We start from the raw sequence: 16,929 nt of genomic DNA, 5'->3' as shown, positions 1-16,929 counted from the left end.
TGTTCTGAAAAAGAAAGAAAAAATACAAGTCCTACTCCTTTGAAGAGTTTTTTTTTTTCAAGTCGGCTGACAAGGGGTCAGTTGTTAAAGGAATTCCTTATTGGCTAAGATCATTCACAAGACCAGGAAGCAGTGTCTTATTATAAATGGGGTTCATTTGATCTCAAATATCTTAGCACATAGCCAGATCTGATGTCAGCCTATGATTGGTTGGGATTTTTTGAGGATGAAACAGAGAAAACAAGACACAAAGGGGGACAACAGAAGCTGTTAACAGTTGCTCAAATATACACAAACTGGTGAAACGAAGATGACTTTCAACTGGGAAAACCAAATTTCCCTAATTCTGCTCTGTTATGATTCTACAGTTTCCTTATGTCTTAGGCTGCCCTTCAATTGTCTTCAAACAAGTATGAAAAATTTCAGAATATTGGTAACAGATATTTTGTGCACCCTCCAAAACAAATTCTTCCCAGGATAAATGTGAGTCTTCCAAGGAAGTCTGCTTTTGTTTATCTCAGTGTCAATACATTTCTTTTAAAACATTTACTTTTAAAAAGTAATAAGTATGTTTTCCCGTCCAAGAAAGCAGGTCATTAAATATTTTGATCCTGCGAAAGTGCTAGTGGATTCAAGCAAAATTTTCAAAATTGATCCTTCATGTTGAAAAACTGTGAAGTGAATTGAAACTCATATGACAAGTAAAACACATTTTTTTTTATGAACAAGAAGAAGTTTTGTCTTTGGGTTATTTTTATTTATTTATTTATTTACATGCTGCCCTCCCCTGAGGCTCAGGGTGGTATACATGGAATGAAAAATGGTACATGGGACTTTTTTCTACATAATGAATGAATAAACTATAACAACAACAACAACAATATGAGGATACCACAATTGAGGATAACAGTCTAAACTATTCGAATAGGTCCAAGGTTCAGATTGGGTATATGGATTCCTGGGAGATTCAGGGGTCCTGTAGATGTTGCTAATTTCAGTCGGCCTCAACCAAATGCCTGGTGGGGAAGCCCCCTTTTGCAGGCCCTGCAAAACTGTTTTATTCTGTCAGAGCCCTGATTCCAACAATTCTGTTGTACAAAAATACATGATCATTCCAGAAAGTTAAAAAAAAATTTTTTTACCGAAAACAGTATTGTTACAGTGAACAACTGTTTACTACCAATCTACCTCTTGACATACTGATGAAGTTAAAATAAAATTAATATTATAAGATAATTCTTTGTTCCAAATGTAAACATACTCAAAAATATATCATCATACTTCAAAATAACGGGGGAATTAAGTAAGATCCCAGAAGAGAGAATCAGATTAGAAAAGGGCAAGATGTGTGGTGATAGAAAGTGGGAATCACCTTCCATTGGCCCACGAGCCTCCCTACTTTCTATGGAAACCACTTCCGATCTGTCAAACCACAGGGTCATCAGTAAGCAATAGTTGACACAAGGTTCCATTCAAGTGGGTAGCCATGTTGGTCAGAAGTAGCACAACAAAATCAGAGTCTAGTAGCACCCTTAAGACCAACAAAGTTTTATTCAAGGTGTGAGCTTTCGAGTTGATTTTGTCAAGGTTCCATTGTTTACCATAATACTGTTACATTAGATTTCACTGTTTACTATTCTACCGTTACCATTGTACTATTATTGTCACAATTATCGAGATATCTGGAGGAGGGCAGAATGCTGTTCCCATTGGCTGCAGAGGAAAGGACACGCAGTAATGGGTTGAAACTAGAAGTACAACGATATAGCCTAGATATCAGGAAAAAAAATTTCACAGTCAGAGTAGTTCAGCAGTGGAATAGGCTGCCTAAGGAGGTGGTGAGCTCCCCCTCACTGGCAGTCTTCAAGCAAAGGTTGGATACACACTTTTCTTGGATGCTTTGGGCTGCTCCTGCGTTGAGCAGGGGGTTGGACTAGATGGCCTGTATGGCCCCTTCCAACTCTATGATTTGTATTGTTCCTGTTCTATGTAAACTGCCCTGAGCCGTCAGGGAGGGTGGTATATAAATAAAATAAAATAAAAAAATTAAAATCTAGACACAGGTAACTTATGGCAACCCTGTCAGGTTTTCAAGGCAAGAGAGGAGCATGGGTAGTTTGCTATTGCCTGGATCTGCAAAGAAACCCTGCATCAAGTATTAACCAGAGAAAACCCTGCTTAGCTTCAGAGATTGGATGATATCAGTCTAGCCCAGGCTTTCTCAATCAGTATTTTGTGAAACCCTGGAGTTCCTTGACAACCCTTGAAGGGTTTCCTGCATGGGTGGTGGTCAATTTTTATATATTTTTTAATTTGTTAAGCATGTTGGGTGTTTTGACCATATATGGTCATGTTTACCTACCCCCCCCCCCAGCGGCCAGTGATGACCCTGGAAGGGGTGAGTCCGGGAAAGGCCCTGGATGGGCATGTACACAGCTATGCTTTCCAACCATATTCTGCATGATTACACCACATCTGGCATTTCTCAAAGCCTAAACAATGTTTCTCAACAGTAAAAAAAAAAGAGTTGTAAAAGCTGGTCTAGCTTGAGTTATAATGACAAATATTTCATCAAAGCCAGCCATCCAGTTTTATGTGAAATGTATTTGTCTTTCTTCAGCTGTTGGTGTTCATTAATTCTTATTTGACATAATGAATTAGAAAGACATATAGCTGTTATTTTTATAGTCGTGCTTTTATTATTATACTAAATAAATCCTTTATTGGTCAGATATGTTTGTAGTTAAAACCTGAAAGCAGCAAGGTATGTAAATATTGCCTTCTTCTGACTTACAAAAGTTTCTTTACATTATCATCAAAATCTGTTGGCTAGGCAAACCTGAGAATGAGGAGCGTATGTACACATGCATAATACCAAAAAAAAGTGAGGCTACTTAATCATTCGCAAATATAACCATTCCACCAACTTGCACAGAAGTAGACTGAAATTAGACTCAATGTGTTACATTAAGTCTTCCCACAGGTCTACCTTTTACACTGACAGTTAAGTGAATTATTGAAGGTGTTATCTTCAATCATTCAAATTTACAGAATTTATTTTAATAACTACCAACATTTCCATGTTCAATTGATACTGAATTCACATCCCTATTTGAATGGTAGCTAGCAGACAAGGTGTGGATCAGCAATACAATGTCATACAATTACAGTGATCTTCAAGGTTGCACCCAAAAATGTGTTTTCTAGCATCCATTTTCTGCCTCACTTCCTGACCCCTTCCATACTCCTTCATTCTCCCTTTTCAAGTTCCTTATTCTCTTAGCCTGCCTTCCCTCATTCATATTTCCTTTTGTCAACTTTCACATTCCTTCCTTCTATGTCCTTAATCTTGCCCACAGTACTTCTCCAGCAGTTTCAAGGTACACTAAGGCAGGGGTAGGCAACCTGTGGTCCTCCAGATGTTCATGGACTACAATTCCCATGAATTGTAGTCCATGAACATCTGTAGGACCACAGGTTGACTACCCCTGCACTAAGGTGATAGGAGTTTTATAGTAGTGGTAATGGTGGTGGTACACTTCACACAAGTCCAGCAGTAGTCTCAGATGAAAAAGATAACATGCGACTGACTGCCTCTTGTCTTTATTAGAAGTATGCTTGCTTGAAACTGCTAGTCTACAATAATCCCACCACCAGCAGAAAGGAAAGGAATGGGACTCTCAACATGGAATGTGCAAATAAATCTGAGAAGAGCTAGAAGAAATTAGGAAAAAGGAAAAGAATGGATGATTTATGGTCTTGGTGGGAAGTCCATTCCATTCACCAGATCTGCCACATCTAGAAAACCTCCTTCCCCCACACCTCTATAGAATATAACCTCTTTACATAGCCTTATGGACTTCCCAGCATTGGTTTAGATACCTCTTCAGAAACCCCAATCCTGCAACAACTTTTAGATGGTAACTATGATTACCAACTACAATTTATTTGAATTGAATTAATATTAATAAACTGAGGCCATTATACCATTTCCTGAAAGCTTTCTTGGCCACCTATACAAATGAGATCTTCAGTTTTCCACTTAACTTTTTATTTAATTGAAACATTTTAAATACATACATGGAGAAGGGTTATAGTTAGTCAATGGTTCCCATCGCAGCTATTTTGTAGGGGTGGCAATTACTTTTAATCAAAATTCCAAACTCATCTGTAAGCTCAACAAGAAACTTCATTATCAGTGTGTTTGTAGCATCATCTAGAGGTAATATAAGCAAAAAGCTTGGCCACTATTTTTATTAAATAAAGCCAATAATGTCAGTCAAAAGTCATTTTTGGAAAGACTCAAGTTGGAGACAGAAACTATTAAAGTTATGCAAATATGTCAACAATATTCATTAAACAGTTCTCCTTAGTTTTTATTTGAAACTACAGGGGCAGCCCAAACATAAATCTGGTTTTCAATTTAATGGAACAAACACAGCAACTACAAGAGACAAAAGTTAGTTTTAAAATATAGCTGTAGTTATACAGCAGGATACAGGGTGTCTATTTCTAAGTGCTGAGGTATATACATAACTAATCCCAGATTCTGTAGGATGGGGGAGCAATGATCTTTCACTTCTGCCCTTCAGATGAAATCATGCTTCTATTTTTTTTTAAAGAAAAAAAGATATGCCATCACAAAAGAAGGGAATTCTTGACTTGACTATTATTTCAAATAGGCAACCCATTAACAATATTTGGCCATCTTTATGATATTAGTACTGCTAAAACCTTAGCAACATACAACAAAAGCACTGTAGGAGAAGAAATTTTACCAGGAACGCGGGAACTGCATTTATTATAGGATGTTAGTGTTCACCTGAGGGAATAAACTGGTTTGATAGGCTAAAAATCTGATAAGAGGAAATGTTACAGTCTATGATGACTTGCGGCATCTGAAAAGGATATATGTCATTAATATACATGCAAATCATCAGTCCATTCATATCCTGCAGGATAGTTTAGTGCAGATTTGCTTACAGGACCCTCCCCCCTTACTTTTGTTGTTGTGTTTTCATTACTTTATTTATATATTCCTTTTCCTCCCATTGGGGAGCTGAAGCACCTTACGTGATTCTGATCACAGTATCTGCACATTAACCCTGTGAGGTAGTAAGTTTGGCTGAGAATGTGAGTGGCCTAAAGTCACCAAGCAAGATTTAACGGCTGAGTGGAAACTCAAACCTGGGTCCCCCAGATCCTAATCCAACACTCAAACCACTATACCACGCTCATACTCATGGGTTTAACTGGCTTGGAAATTAAAGCTTATTTGGCTCTGTGGCAGAGCATCTGCTTGGCATGCAGAAGGTCCCAGGTTCCATCTCTGACATCTCCAATTAAAAGATATGGCAGTAGGTGCTGTGAAAGACCTTTGTCTGAGACACTGCAGAGCTGCTGCCAGTCTGAACAAACAATACTGACTTTGGGGGACCAAGGGTCTGATTTAGTACAAGGCAGCTTTATGTGATGGTTTAAACCAGTGGTCCGCAACCTTCTCGAGGCTGCAAACTGACGGCGGCGGGGAGGGCGATCACCCAGTCGCGCATGCGCGGCACTCCAGCGCATACGTGGCTGGGCTGTGCATGCGCGTTTGCGCCATGCGTGGTCGCAAACACGCATGCGCCGCACTCTCGTGCGTGTGTGTTTGTGCCATGCGCAGACACAAACGCGCATGCACAGCAGCTGCTGCGCACGCATGTTTGCGCCATGCACGGACACAAACATGCATGCAGGCAGTGCTGCGCATGTGTGTTTGCGGCCGCACATGGCACAAACGTGCATGTGCGGCCCTGCTTCCCTCTCCCCCCCCCTCCCACAAAAAGAAGCTTGCTGGGCCGCAAGCTAATCGGCCGCTTTTGCGCCCTGGGAAGTTTCTTACTGGGGGCGGCGGGGAGAGGGAGCCGCGGCCCCGCGGTTGGGGACCGCTGGTTTAAACAACTGCTAGGACAGTGTACTGTATTCAGTCTCTAAACTGAAATTGTGCTGTAACAATAAAACCTAACAAACACTGGTGTATACTTTAGTGTACAATGGGTTAGCACATCAGGCACTTCAAATGGTGACACCAACCCACGACAAACGATACTTAGGGTGTCACGCATGCCGTTCAGGATGTAAAGTTATTTTAAAACTTTCTTGCCTTAATCGTAACCACATTCAGAACATAGGCATGAAGATTTGCATACTGTGCTGTATTATTTCAGCATCAGAAATTCATTTTTCCTAGCGAAAGACAGAATCATAATGCCGTATCTTTTGAAATATATTGGGGGTTGCTCAATGTAGACCTCTGCATGTAGCTACCTGCCCACGGGGATTCCACAGCACCAGGAAGTCACTCTCTTGGAATGAGAAAGGACTGTTGGGGAGAGGGAAACAAGGAGAAAGGAGTCATACTGTTAACAAGCTGCTGAATCCAACCTGCTATTCTAAGAAGCAGATCACAATAGTTTCCTTCTTTTAGCAGGATAACCCTGATCTAAAAACTTTGAAAATCACTGTTCTATATGCTAACCCCTCTGCACTGAATTGAACTTTGTGCCTTACAGTAATTAATTGGAGCCCAGCAGTGCTATACGATATAAGGATCCTTCCAGAGCCTGGTTTACATGCTCCTGAATCCTGCAAAAGCTGCCCTAAAAATAGGGTCAGAAGGGGCTTAGTTCGGACATCATGCTCACAAGACTGGGTACATGAAATGAGACTGGGTACTGAGTACATGAGCATGCTGAAATGATCATGTGAACTGGCCCTTCACATGCTGCCATGTTTAGCATGGTAAAGCAGAAACCATGTTCTAATCTGGTTTGAGTTCTAACAGGGAGGAAAAGCAGGATAAAAATTATTAAAGGACCTCAAAACCAAGGTCCTTCTCAAAGTTGAGGGGTTGATCAGGCATCATAGAATCATGGAGGTGGCAGGGACCTTTGGGGTCATATAGTCCAACCCCCTTCACAAGCAGGAAACTCACAACTACCTGCCCACCCACAGTGTCCCCAATTCCATGCCCTGATGATGCCCTCCCCTCAAAAAACCATAATCCCTGGCCAGTCTAGCCAGGAGGAAGTTTGCCTCCTGACCCCAAAGTGGCGATTGGCATTTCCCTTGGCATGCAAGAAAGGGCCACAAGAGCCTCCAAAAATCATCAAAGTTCAATTCTGGGTATAAGCAAGAACTGAGAGACTTGGCATGTGTAGATGCACATTCTTTCAGATACATTGAAACAGATTTCCGCAAATGTTACATATAGGCGGGGGCTTAGTGTCAAGATGTATAAGTAGCTGAGCAATACAGCCAAGATTGGAACAACACATTTAGAAAGACCTGTTAATAGCAGCATGTTGGTATACAGATAATAAAGGAGATAACAGGTGTGAGAACGAAGTTTGAGTCTGGTAGTACCCTTAAGCCCAAGATATTTAGGAAGTGAGTTGTAACTTAGCATGGGCAGTGAAAAAGAAGCTGATATCTCTGTTAAACCCTGGGGGCTCCATTATCCACAGTATTGTAATAACTTATAATTCAGCAATCTCCCATTGTTGGCACTGAATGGCATATACAGCATTAGGAACAAGTGAATAAGCCTGAGATGGTATAGTTGATGTTGTTGGGGCCAGTGATTGTGTTGTCTGGGTATATGTAGCAGCAAAGTTGGCATTTGGGTTTATTGCAAGATTTTGAACCAGTTCAAATTAGATATTGCATTATTGTGGGTGATCAGTTGTTTGAGATTGGGGGGGGGGCTGTCTTTGCACTAGAAACGGTTTGCTTCCCCTGCCCCCTCCATAGTTCGTCCAAAATAGCTACAACTAATACGGGCTAAAATACTGGATTCAGACTGAAGTGCCAAATCCTAAGAACAAAGCATCATTAAGGTGATTTATTAAACAACTGTGCAGAAATGTACAATAAAAGAACAGTGAAATATGAGGATATAAATAATAAAGCTAAATACCTAGCCTAAGCACTTTTACAAGCATTGGTTCTAAATTCAGATGATACCTTAACAAAATTGAATCCAAGAATTTCAAAGTCTAAGTCAAGCAGGTGCTCTGGCCAACATGGCTCATCTAGAGTCAAAAGGTGTTCCAAAACTAGATGAATTCCAAAGAAAGGCTGAAAACTAAACTGAAGAATCTTTATGATTAATTACCCACTTTGGCCTGATTCTAGCTGACCCATCAAATGCATGGCCAGTGATGTAATTTGATCAATCATTTCTGCTAACCAGTTGACATCAGATGAGTCGACTATGAGGCCAAATATTCTGCAGCTGTATAGGGTCCAATTAAGATTCTTATTCTAGCAAAATGGGATGCATAGGCCCATTCCTAGGGGCCGTGAAACTGTTAGACAATGGTCTGCCCAGCACCTGTGAAACCTCCCATCTCCTTATCTCCCTTTCTTTCTGAAGTTACAGACAGCTTTCCGTTTCTCAGAGAAGAGGAAAACTTCCATGATTTTTGCTTAGACCACTGTTTGAATTTAGTGAGAGACTGCTAAAAGGAACCAGTCTCTTAACATAAATACTTGAAAATGCATATAATTATAACACAGACTTGTAGATTATTAGTTATAATAAATAATGATTTGGTTCCTATATAAGCAGATAGCTTCTGGAATACCACATCCTCTCTGCTAAGGGTCAAGTTGCTAGGATGCAAAGGGAGGGGCTACCAAGCTTCCCAGACCAGCCCTGCCTGGCTAGTAGGTAGCAGGGCTCTGCTGGAACTCACAGGTGAGCTCCTCTTTTAAAATACAGACATTTTAAACCCCCTTCATTTGATTACAGAACCTTCATGACAAAACGTTCTTCACAGGGAAGAGAAGACTTAGAGTGACATAGCATAGCGGAATCCCTGAACAAATCAAGTGCCAAGATGACTTACCCACCCCCTTGGTAAGAAACAAGCTAGTCATTATTCATATTGCCCCTGACCCAGAAATGAGGTAGTCATGTTCCTGACACACATAAGCACCAAAATTCTTTCTTCCTCCACACCCACTTGGGAGCAGGAAAGAAACCAGCCTGTTTTCAAAGTGGCAGACCTGGTCCCTTCGCCCTTCTATAGTCTGGGCAGAGAAAGAACTAGCTCAGAACATGGCTGTGTGGCCCAGCTTCTGTGCCTTTTCAGCAGCCATAAAAAGCCAAAGCATCTGCAGCCCATAGAAGTTTTAAGGACAACCTGTGCAGAGACTCTCAGCTCTGAAGGTGCTGTAAGCAATTAAGCACAGAGGCACAAAAAGAGTTCCATGAATCCTGCCCCACCTCACTGTTAAGAACATTATAGTGGCTTCTGCCAACTTCTCCCCATTCAGTACTTTGCAATGCAGGTATACTGGAAAAGAATAAGAAAAGGAAAGATTGAGGCTAAAAGTACCACTACTGAGTCCAGCCCTTTGAAGTACAAACACAATGGAGAGGGATGGTAGCTCCTGTCTCCCTCTCTCTACTGAGCAAGCTGTTCCCCCTTCTTATGAAACAGAAGTCTAAAATTCTAAATAATGCAGCAAACACATTACAAACACCATCTATGAATGTGCCCACAGTATTACAAACAATTACTTGGTCAAAGGTCTTTCAGATTAGCATCTCACTAAAATGGACTCAATATGGCTTAAGGATTTCTATGCTACCTCTCAAACTGAATATTAATAGAATGGGAAGGGTAGGAAATCAAAGTATTAAGATTAATTCTTTTAAATAGGAAGTACAATAAATGTTGCTAACCAGGTTCTTTTTGCATAAAAGCCACAAAAATTTTAAAGACATTTAGATTCACACATATGACATGTTATACATGCTCTAGCAGGAAACTACCCTGACCTGGATAGGCTAGCCTGATTTTGTCAGTTCTTGGAAGCTAAGCAGGATCAGCTGCAGCTAGTATTTGGAAGAAAGTCCTCTAAATCAGTGGTCCCCAACCTTTTTATCACCGGGGTCCACTCAACGCCTTTTACTGAGGCCCGGTGGGGGGGGGGGGTGTAGTTTACTCCTCTACTCTCAACCACTGCCCTAAAGCTCTCTGATTGCTATAGTAATGTTTAAACATCCCTTCAAAAGAAGATACAGACACGCCACAACAATGAACATAAGGAACATTTTATTTTCATGGAAATTTTAACTCATGACAATGACAAATCAATGGGAACCCTGAGCTTGTTTCTCTCCAACGAGATAGTCCCATCTGAGAGTGATGGGAGACAATGACACTCAAAGTGTGTTGTAAAGGGCCGGGGGGGGGGGGGGAAGGTGTCCTTCGGGGCCCACCTCCAATTAGTCGAAGGACCACATGTGGTCCGCGGCCCACAGGTTGGGGATCGCTAATCCCCAACCTTTTTGCAGTTGAGGATTGCCTCCAGGGGTGGGGGAGAGCCGGTGGCCTGGGCACCGTGCATGCGCAGCAGCTGTGTGCAAACATGCATGCGTGTTTGCGCAAGCAGGGGGCACTAACGTGGAGTTGTCGTGCATGCGCGTTTGTGCCAGCAGGGGACGCAAGCACACGCACACGGCAGCTCCGCGTATGCACGTTTGTGTCTGCCGGCCACACCTGCCTCTTCACCTCCCTCTCGCAGCGAGAAGCTAGCTAGGCCGCTTCTCTCACGGCCTGGCAAGCTTCGCAGTACGGCGGGGGGCGAAGGCAGACATGGCTGCCAGCGGCCCGGTACTGGGCAGTTGACCAGAGGTTGACGACCCGCGCACTAAGTAATACCAGGGTCATGACACAGAGGCAGACAATGGCAAACCAGCTCTGAATATCTCTTCTCTTGAAAACCTTACAAAGTTGCTGTAAGTCAGCTATGAATGGACAACACTTTCCACCACCAGCAGGAAACGCCTTAAGCCTCCTCTGCCACAGAGGTGGGAAACTTTACACTTTCTGAAAATGAGGACATAACTTCTGCATCTTCTACTACATACTTACCGCCACAAGAGAACAGTCATGGGTCCATCACATTGCTCTATAGGTTAAACAAGCAAAATGCTACCTCTGGAAATTTCTTACTTGAAATTTTTTGTCTTACTTGGCTTTGCCTTAACACTTTCCACTTTAGCTTAAGATTTGTAATATGTAAATAACTGAATAATGCTGCCGGATTAAATTCTACTTTGCATAGCACAAGCATGTAATCGAGCGGCAGTTTCCTTAGTATGTCACTGTTGAAGGTATACGTATATAAAAATTATTACACAATTTTTCTTCCATTACATATATTCATAACTAGGGAAGGGTCACAAAGCCAGACAGTACCTCCATTTTTACACAAAATTGTGACATTATATAAATCACTAGCTTTAAAGCCCATTCCTAAGAAAGGGCCCCCTCCCCTGGCTTTGGGCCGCAGCTCACAGCTGGATCAAGTGGGGCGGGTGGGGCCTGGCCAGCTCATTAGCAGGCCAAGAACAGGGCTCTTTAGCAGGCTCTCCACCACAACCCTTTGCCCATACCTGCTGCTGGCTCCAGGCACTGAGACGCATCTGAGAGCAAAGAGGCTAGAGTCCAGGGACAGAGCGTGGGAGCTGCAGAGGCAGGGCCAATGAATGGCCCTATTCCAACTTGGACCTCTGGACACGTTCCACCCCCCAGGCTGTTTTACAAATATAGAGAGGAACCATGGATAAGGATTAGAAGATCTGGGTTTTTTGTATCCCACTTTTTACTACTCGGAGGAGACTCAAAGCGTCTTACAATCACCAAGGTCACCCAGCTGGCTGAATGTGGAGGATCAAACCCGGTACTCCAGATTACATATTGAATGTACCATTCTTCGGATTGGAGGCTGCTGCTCTTAACCACTAGACTAAGATGAGTAATTGTAAGAAAAATCAAGGTGGGTAGCCAGCCATGTGTGTTTGCAGCAGTAAAAAAAAGAACAAGAGTCCAGTAGCACCTTGAAGACTAACCAAATTTGTGGCAGGGTATGAGCTTTTATAAGTCAATGAAGAAGTGAGAGCTGACTCACAAAAGCTCACACCCTGCTACCGATATTGTTAGTCTTCAAGGTCCTACTGGACTCTTGCTCTTTTCTACTTGAATTTAGAAAGTTTAACTCTCAGGACTATTTTATCAATAATTAGGGCAGTATCTTTTTAAAATATCAGCATACCATTAACTCCCACAACACAAACAAGGAACTTGTAGGCTCCAAATACAAAGGTTCAAGGCAGAATGACTAAGCGAATAGGCCTAACCCACAAACCAGGTAGCTCTTTTCAGTTTATTAAGGAATGACTGGTCACTATCAGTGTACACGTACTTCAAGCCCCAGCCTTCAATAATTTTGTATACATGTAAAATTTTGAAATGTCAGATGTTAGCAAAATGTGTGAAGTCTAACAGTCAATATTAGCTCTCCTTTTTTCTGAACTGTAGCACTGCATGTTTGAGTTATTTTATGTTAATTTTACAACTATTTACACAAATAAGTTAATATTTTGAGCATATAACTGAATACAATAAAAGAAAAAAATGCTATATTAATATCCTATGATGATATAGTCAAAATTGAATGACAAGCATAAAACTATCCTAAAGAGTTTTTTGACAATTTTACTTTACATGTTAGTCAAACAAAGGCAAACAGTAGAAAGTTTTTCAAGTCACTTTAAACAAAACATTACACAGTATCAAACCCAATTTAAATCAGAACTGTTCTTGCTTTTGTCATTTTGCAGCTTCAGATTAGACATCCCAAAATGCGTTCACATTTTAAACTCACATACTGCTCTAAAATCCCACTGAGGTTTGCCAGTATTCATATCCCCCACCCTCTCTATGCAAAAAAAAAAACGACAGCACTGCCACCACAACCAAAGTCACTATGATGCAAAACAGATATATTCTGACTCCACACAGCATCAGGCTCTGAACTACTTTGCAAGATCAATCCCCTGACCACTGGGGACGTTGCAGAGAATCAAACACCAGGTTAATTATACCAAGCGCTACTCAGCGTTCCCAAGATAAAAAGTCACTTTGAAAGCCCTAGTCAAAATGTAGGCGGACATTTCAGAGAAAATGCTGCCTGCCGCAAATCTATGCAAATACAGGGCACAGCCTTTCCTGAAAATGCTCATTACTCAGGTATTCCCCATCACATCACACCTATCGTTTACATTACTTAATCCATCCCCCTCGGTAGCCTTCCCACCCTTCAACATCACCCGATGCCACTCAGAGCATGCCCGGTTCCAGAATGCCTCATTCCTCCACCTGAGGTTCCCTTAACACGCCCACCTTCGCCAACCCTTCTGCTGTCACAGCCACCACCGTCCTTCCCAAGCCCCATCCCAGCAAGCATAAGGAGAGCCGGGCTCGATCGTACCCAAACCTAACAGGGAAACTAGCCAGCGAGTGCACGGCGGCAGCAGCCTTCTCCTGCTGTCCCCCCCCCCCACTACTCCCCCGTCTATGCAGAAACACAGTGACCCACATGACTGGGAAGGGGGGGCACTCATTCCTTCGCTATTCGCAGCCCCCTCCCTCCCAGGGGCTCCTTACCTGCCTTCCGCGCGACCCACCATTCCTGCCCCTCCCCCTTGTGCCCCTCCCACGCTTTCCCCCACCGCAGCCGCTTCTGCCCTGGGGCTGCCCGCCCACGCAAGCCCTCGCCCGGCCCTCCCCGGACGCCCACTCGCGGCCGTGACCCCGCCGCCTGCACCTCCGCCCGGCCAGCCCCACAGAACTATGCACACACGCAACGCTCTCCTCGCCGCCGCCGCCGCCGCACTCTCGAGCGCCTGTCCGCCGGCAGGGACCCTCTCCCGGCCCGCCCGCCTCCCTCCCTCCCTCCCTCCCTCCGGACGGCCGGTACTCACTCAAGCCCAGGCAAATTCCTGTGCGGGAGCCCCGCGAAGCCGGACCAGCCGCCGCTTCGCCGCTCCCCAGCGCTCGGCCCCGCCCTCTTTCCCTCTCAGCGCTCGGACTGCCTTCTCTCCTCCTCTCCCCCCCCCCCCCGGAGAAACTTTATTCGTCGCCTCAGTAAGCTACGGGAACTGCCTTTTGCGTCTAGGCGCCTGCGCCAAGGTTCCTCACTGTGAGCCCAGCCGGCTTTCGGACTACACTTCCCAGAAAGGCGCCGCTGACAAAGAAGCTCGTAGGATAGGCCTGCTTTACGAGGGGTTCCTGGTCTCTGTAGTCTTAGGGCTCCTCTCTTCCTCTCGCGATTACCTGGAGGCCGTTGCACGCTGGGATTTGTATTCCCCGCTCCACAGCCCTCAGCGCTAAAGTGTACGTGCTGGGACTTGCAGCAGAGCTTTTATGTCGGGGATGACACGAGTTCCTGCGGTGGCCTTTTTGGCGCCTCAGACACAAAGTTTAGGGCCTGTAGAGAACTAAATTGAAGTGTAGTCGCTAACCCCGCTCCTTTTTCTCTTTTTCTGGCGGGTGTGTGTGTTTTGACGGATAAACCTTACTGGTACTTTATCAGGTAAAGTTAGGAGAAAACGACAAACTAATTACAGCATAACCATTTTTTTTACCTGACTATAAAGTGTGAGTGTTGTTCATTACACTCAGATTACTGCAGTGCGATTGTAAACAGAGTTACACAGTTTTAATCCCATCAACTCCAATGGATACAGGTTGAAAGATAGGCTTAAAATCATACTGCAGAGTTTAAATTTGCAAAGAGAAACCAGGAGGATGCTTAAAAGAATAAAAGTTTTATTGAGAGAATTAATTCTGTATAGACAGAGGACAGAGAGAGTCCTGTCTATCTGTTCTGTTCAATCATTAACATTCTTGCCTATTCCAACATAGCCATCAGGAATAGGAAGTGGACGGAACAATTCGACAATATTCTCGTTGCCTTTTTTACAAAGACAAAAAATAGTCAAAAAAGGAGGCATAAAGCAACAACAATTTTAATAATATATTTCTATAAGGTGCAAACCTGTTTTATTATATCTAAACTTTCTAATCAAGCAATTAACAAATGGAGGGAGGGAAATCTAAAAATTGAATGCAAAACTCAAAACAGAATAAGCATACTTCCTGGAGTTTGGGGAAAGAGTAAGGTGACCAGATTTTAACATTGGTAAAGTGGGACACCATTGACGGGGGGGGGGGGGTCTTGATTAAAATTTGGTCTATATAGAGCAACAAAAACTTTCATAGAATGCAAAAATAGTATTGTAATATATATTTTTAAATTTCAACATAAGTACAATTTGCCAGGTGCCCCCAGATGTCCCTCCAAAAGTGGGACAATCTAGTCACCTTAGGAAAGATGAGTTTACAGTTTCAAGTATAATTTAAAAAAATAATCATGGAAAAATGTATGGAGTCAATTGTACTGGGCTGCTGGTAGAATTAATTTGAGTTTATTTCTTTAGGGTTGCCAACTCCATGTTGGGAGATTCTTGGACATTTTGGGGTGACTTGTGGTTGATCTTTTCATCTCCCTCAAATTGCTTTCTAATGAAGTATGGATGGACAGGCAAGAATTAAATTTTGTTAAATTTTGTTGCCCAGAATTAAATTTCGTTGACCTTAAAGGTGCCATTGGATTCAAACTTTGTTTTATGCATAGCTACAGATTGGATAAGAAGTAGCTTATTGCAGGAGGGAGAAAAAAAAGACCAAAATGAGGTGGACCAGAAACTGCAACAACGCCTCAGAGGAAACCGGAAAGTTCCATTGAGAATTTAGCTCTCTCTAGCCCATCCTTTCTCAACTTTTTGTCCTTGAGAAACCACTGAAACATTCTTGAGGCTTTGAGAAACCCCAGAAATGGTATGATCCTGCAGAATATGGTTGGGAAGCATAGCTATGTACATGCCTACCCGTGGCCCGTCCCCTTCCCACCCACTCCAGGCCAATCATTGACCATGGCAGAAGAGATGGGTTGACATATGGTCATAGAATCATAGAGTTGGAAGGGGCCATACAGGCCATCTAGTCCAACCGCCTGCTCAACACAGGATCTTATGGTCTTATTGCCTGATAAATGTTTAACACATTTAAAAATACTAAAAATCGATTAACTCCTAAAAATTGATTAACTCCCACCCATTTCAGAAACGCTTCAAGGGTTGTCAAGAAACCCCAAGTTTTCATGAAACCCTTTTTGATAAAGGGTGCTCTAACCAGATAGCAACAATTAAAGTACATGTGCTAAACGGCATAGGGTGCCTCAGCTTGCAATTTTCTGCCAAGCATTGGGTATATTTGTAACTTTTGAAACACAAATTCCATACATATGTTAAATATTTCAATTTGATATGCTAAGTAAGTTATAAGTGATGCATTTGCTGTTGTTAAAATGGTTAAATGAAATTAGGTTATATATATTTTAGTTCTTTAAAAAAGTTCATTTTTTCCCCAAGGAAAAAAACTTTTCTGGGGTTTGAAAATGTCCAGAAATTTTGCATTTCTACGGTAGCATGGATCCAAGCATTCAGAAGAGCCAAGTCATGGGGGCAGGGAGCATTTTCCATTCTAAACTAAGAGAAAGCTTATTTTGCTGCTGCATTAATTTGTTTCTCCAGCAGGTCTACAACCCCTAGGCTCTAGAAAGACTCAGAAAGATTCATCTTTCAACTTACTTGCATTGTTATAATTATACTAATTATGCTAGGATTACCAGATGTTGTCTTTAGAGCAGTGGTCCCCAATCCGCGGGCCGCAGCTCCCTCTTCCCGCCCCCTCCCCAAAGCGAGAAGCTCACCAGGCCACGAGCAAATCGGCCGCCGAAGCGGCCGATTAGCTCGCAGCCCGGCAAGCTTCTTGTTTCGGGAGGGGGGGAAGAGAAGCTTGCCGAGCCGCAAGCTAATCGGCCGCTTTGGCGGCCAATTTGCTGGCGGCCCGGAGGGGCCGGGAGAGGGAGCCGCGGCCGCCGGCATGGCGGTGGCGCAAATGCGCATTCGCGGCAGTCCACGCATGCGCGTTTCCACTGGGTCTGCCGCGTGTGCACGGGGCT

General features: G+C 43.1%; 1 protein-coding gene across 5 annotated transcripts in view; it reads right to left on the bottom strand.

The window, feature by feature from the left end:
• Positions 1 to 13,952, bottom strand: part of PLEKHA1 (pleckstrin homology domain containing A1) — a 46,748-nt gene extending 32,796 nt beyond the window's left edge. For 3 of the 5 annotated variants that reach the window (XM_077349991.1, XM_077349992.1, XM_077349988.1), the window contains exon 1: positions 13,826 to 13,952. The gene's annotated coding sequence lies outside the window, so the exon portion shown is untranslated. Of the gene's footprint in view, positions 1 to 13,508; positions 13,528 to 13,704; positions 13,724 to 13,825 lie in introns of those variants that run through there. The other 2 variants (XM_077349990.1, XM_077349989.1) reach the window with 2 other exon arrangements.
• Positions 13,953 to 16,929: the final 2,977 nt, after the last annotated feature.

Source organism: Paroedura picta, chromosome 8 (assembly GCF_049243985.1).
Source record: "Paroedura picta isolate Pp20150507F chromosome 8, Ppicta_v3.0, whole genome shotgun sequence".
NCBI lineage: Eukaryota > Metazoa > Chordata > Lepidosauria > Squamata > Gekkonidae > Paroedura > Paroedura picta.
Note: the sequence above shows the minus strand (reverse complement) of the source record. Positions and strands in the feature narration are given on the sequence as shown.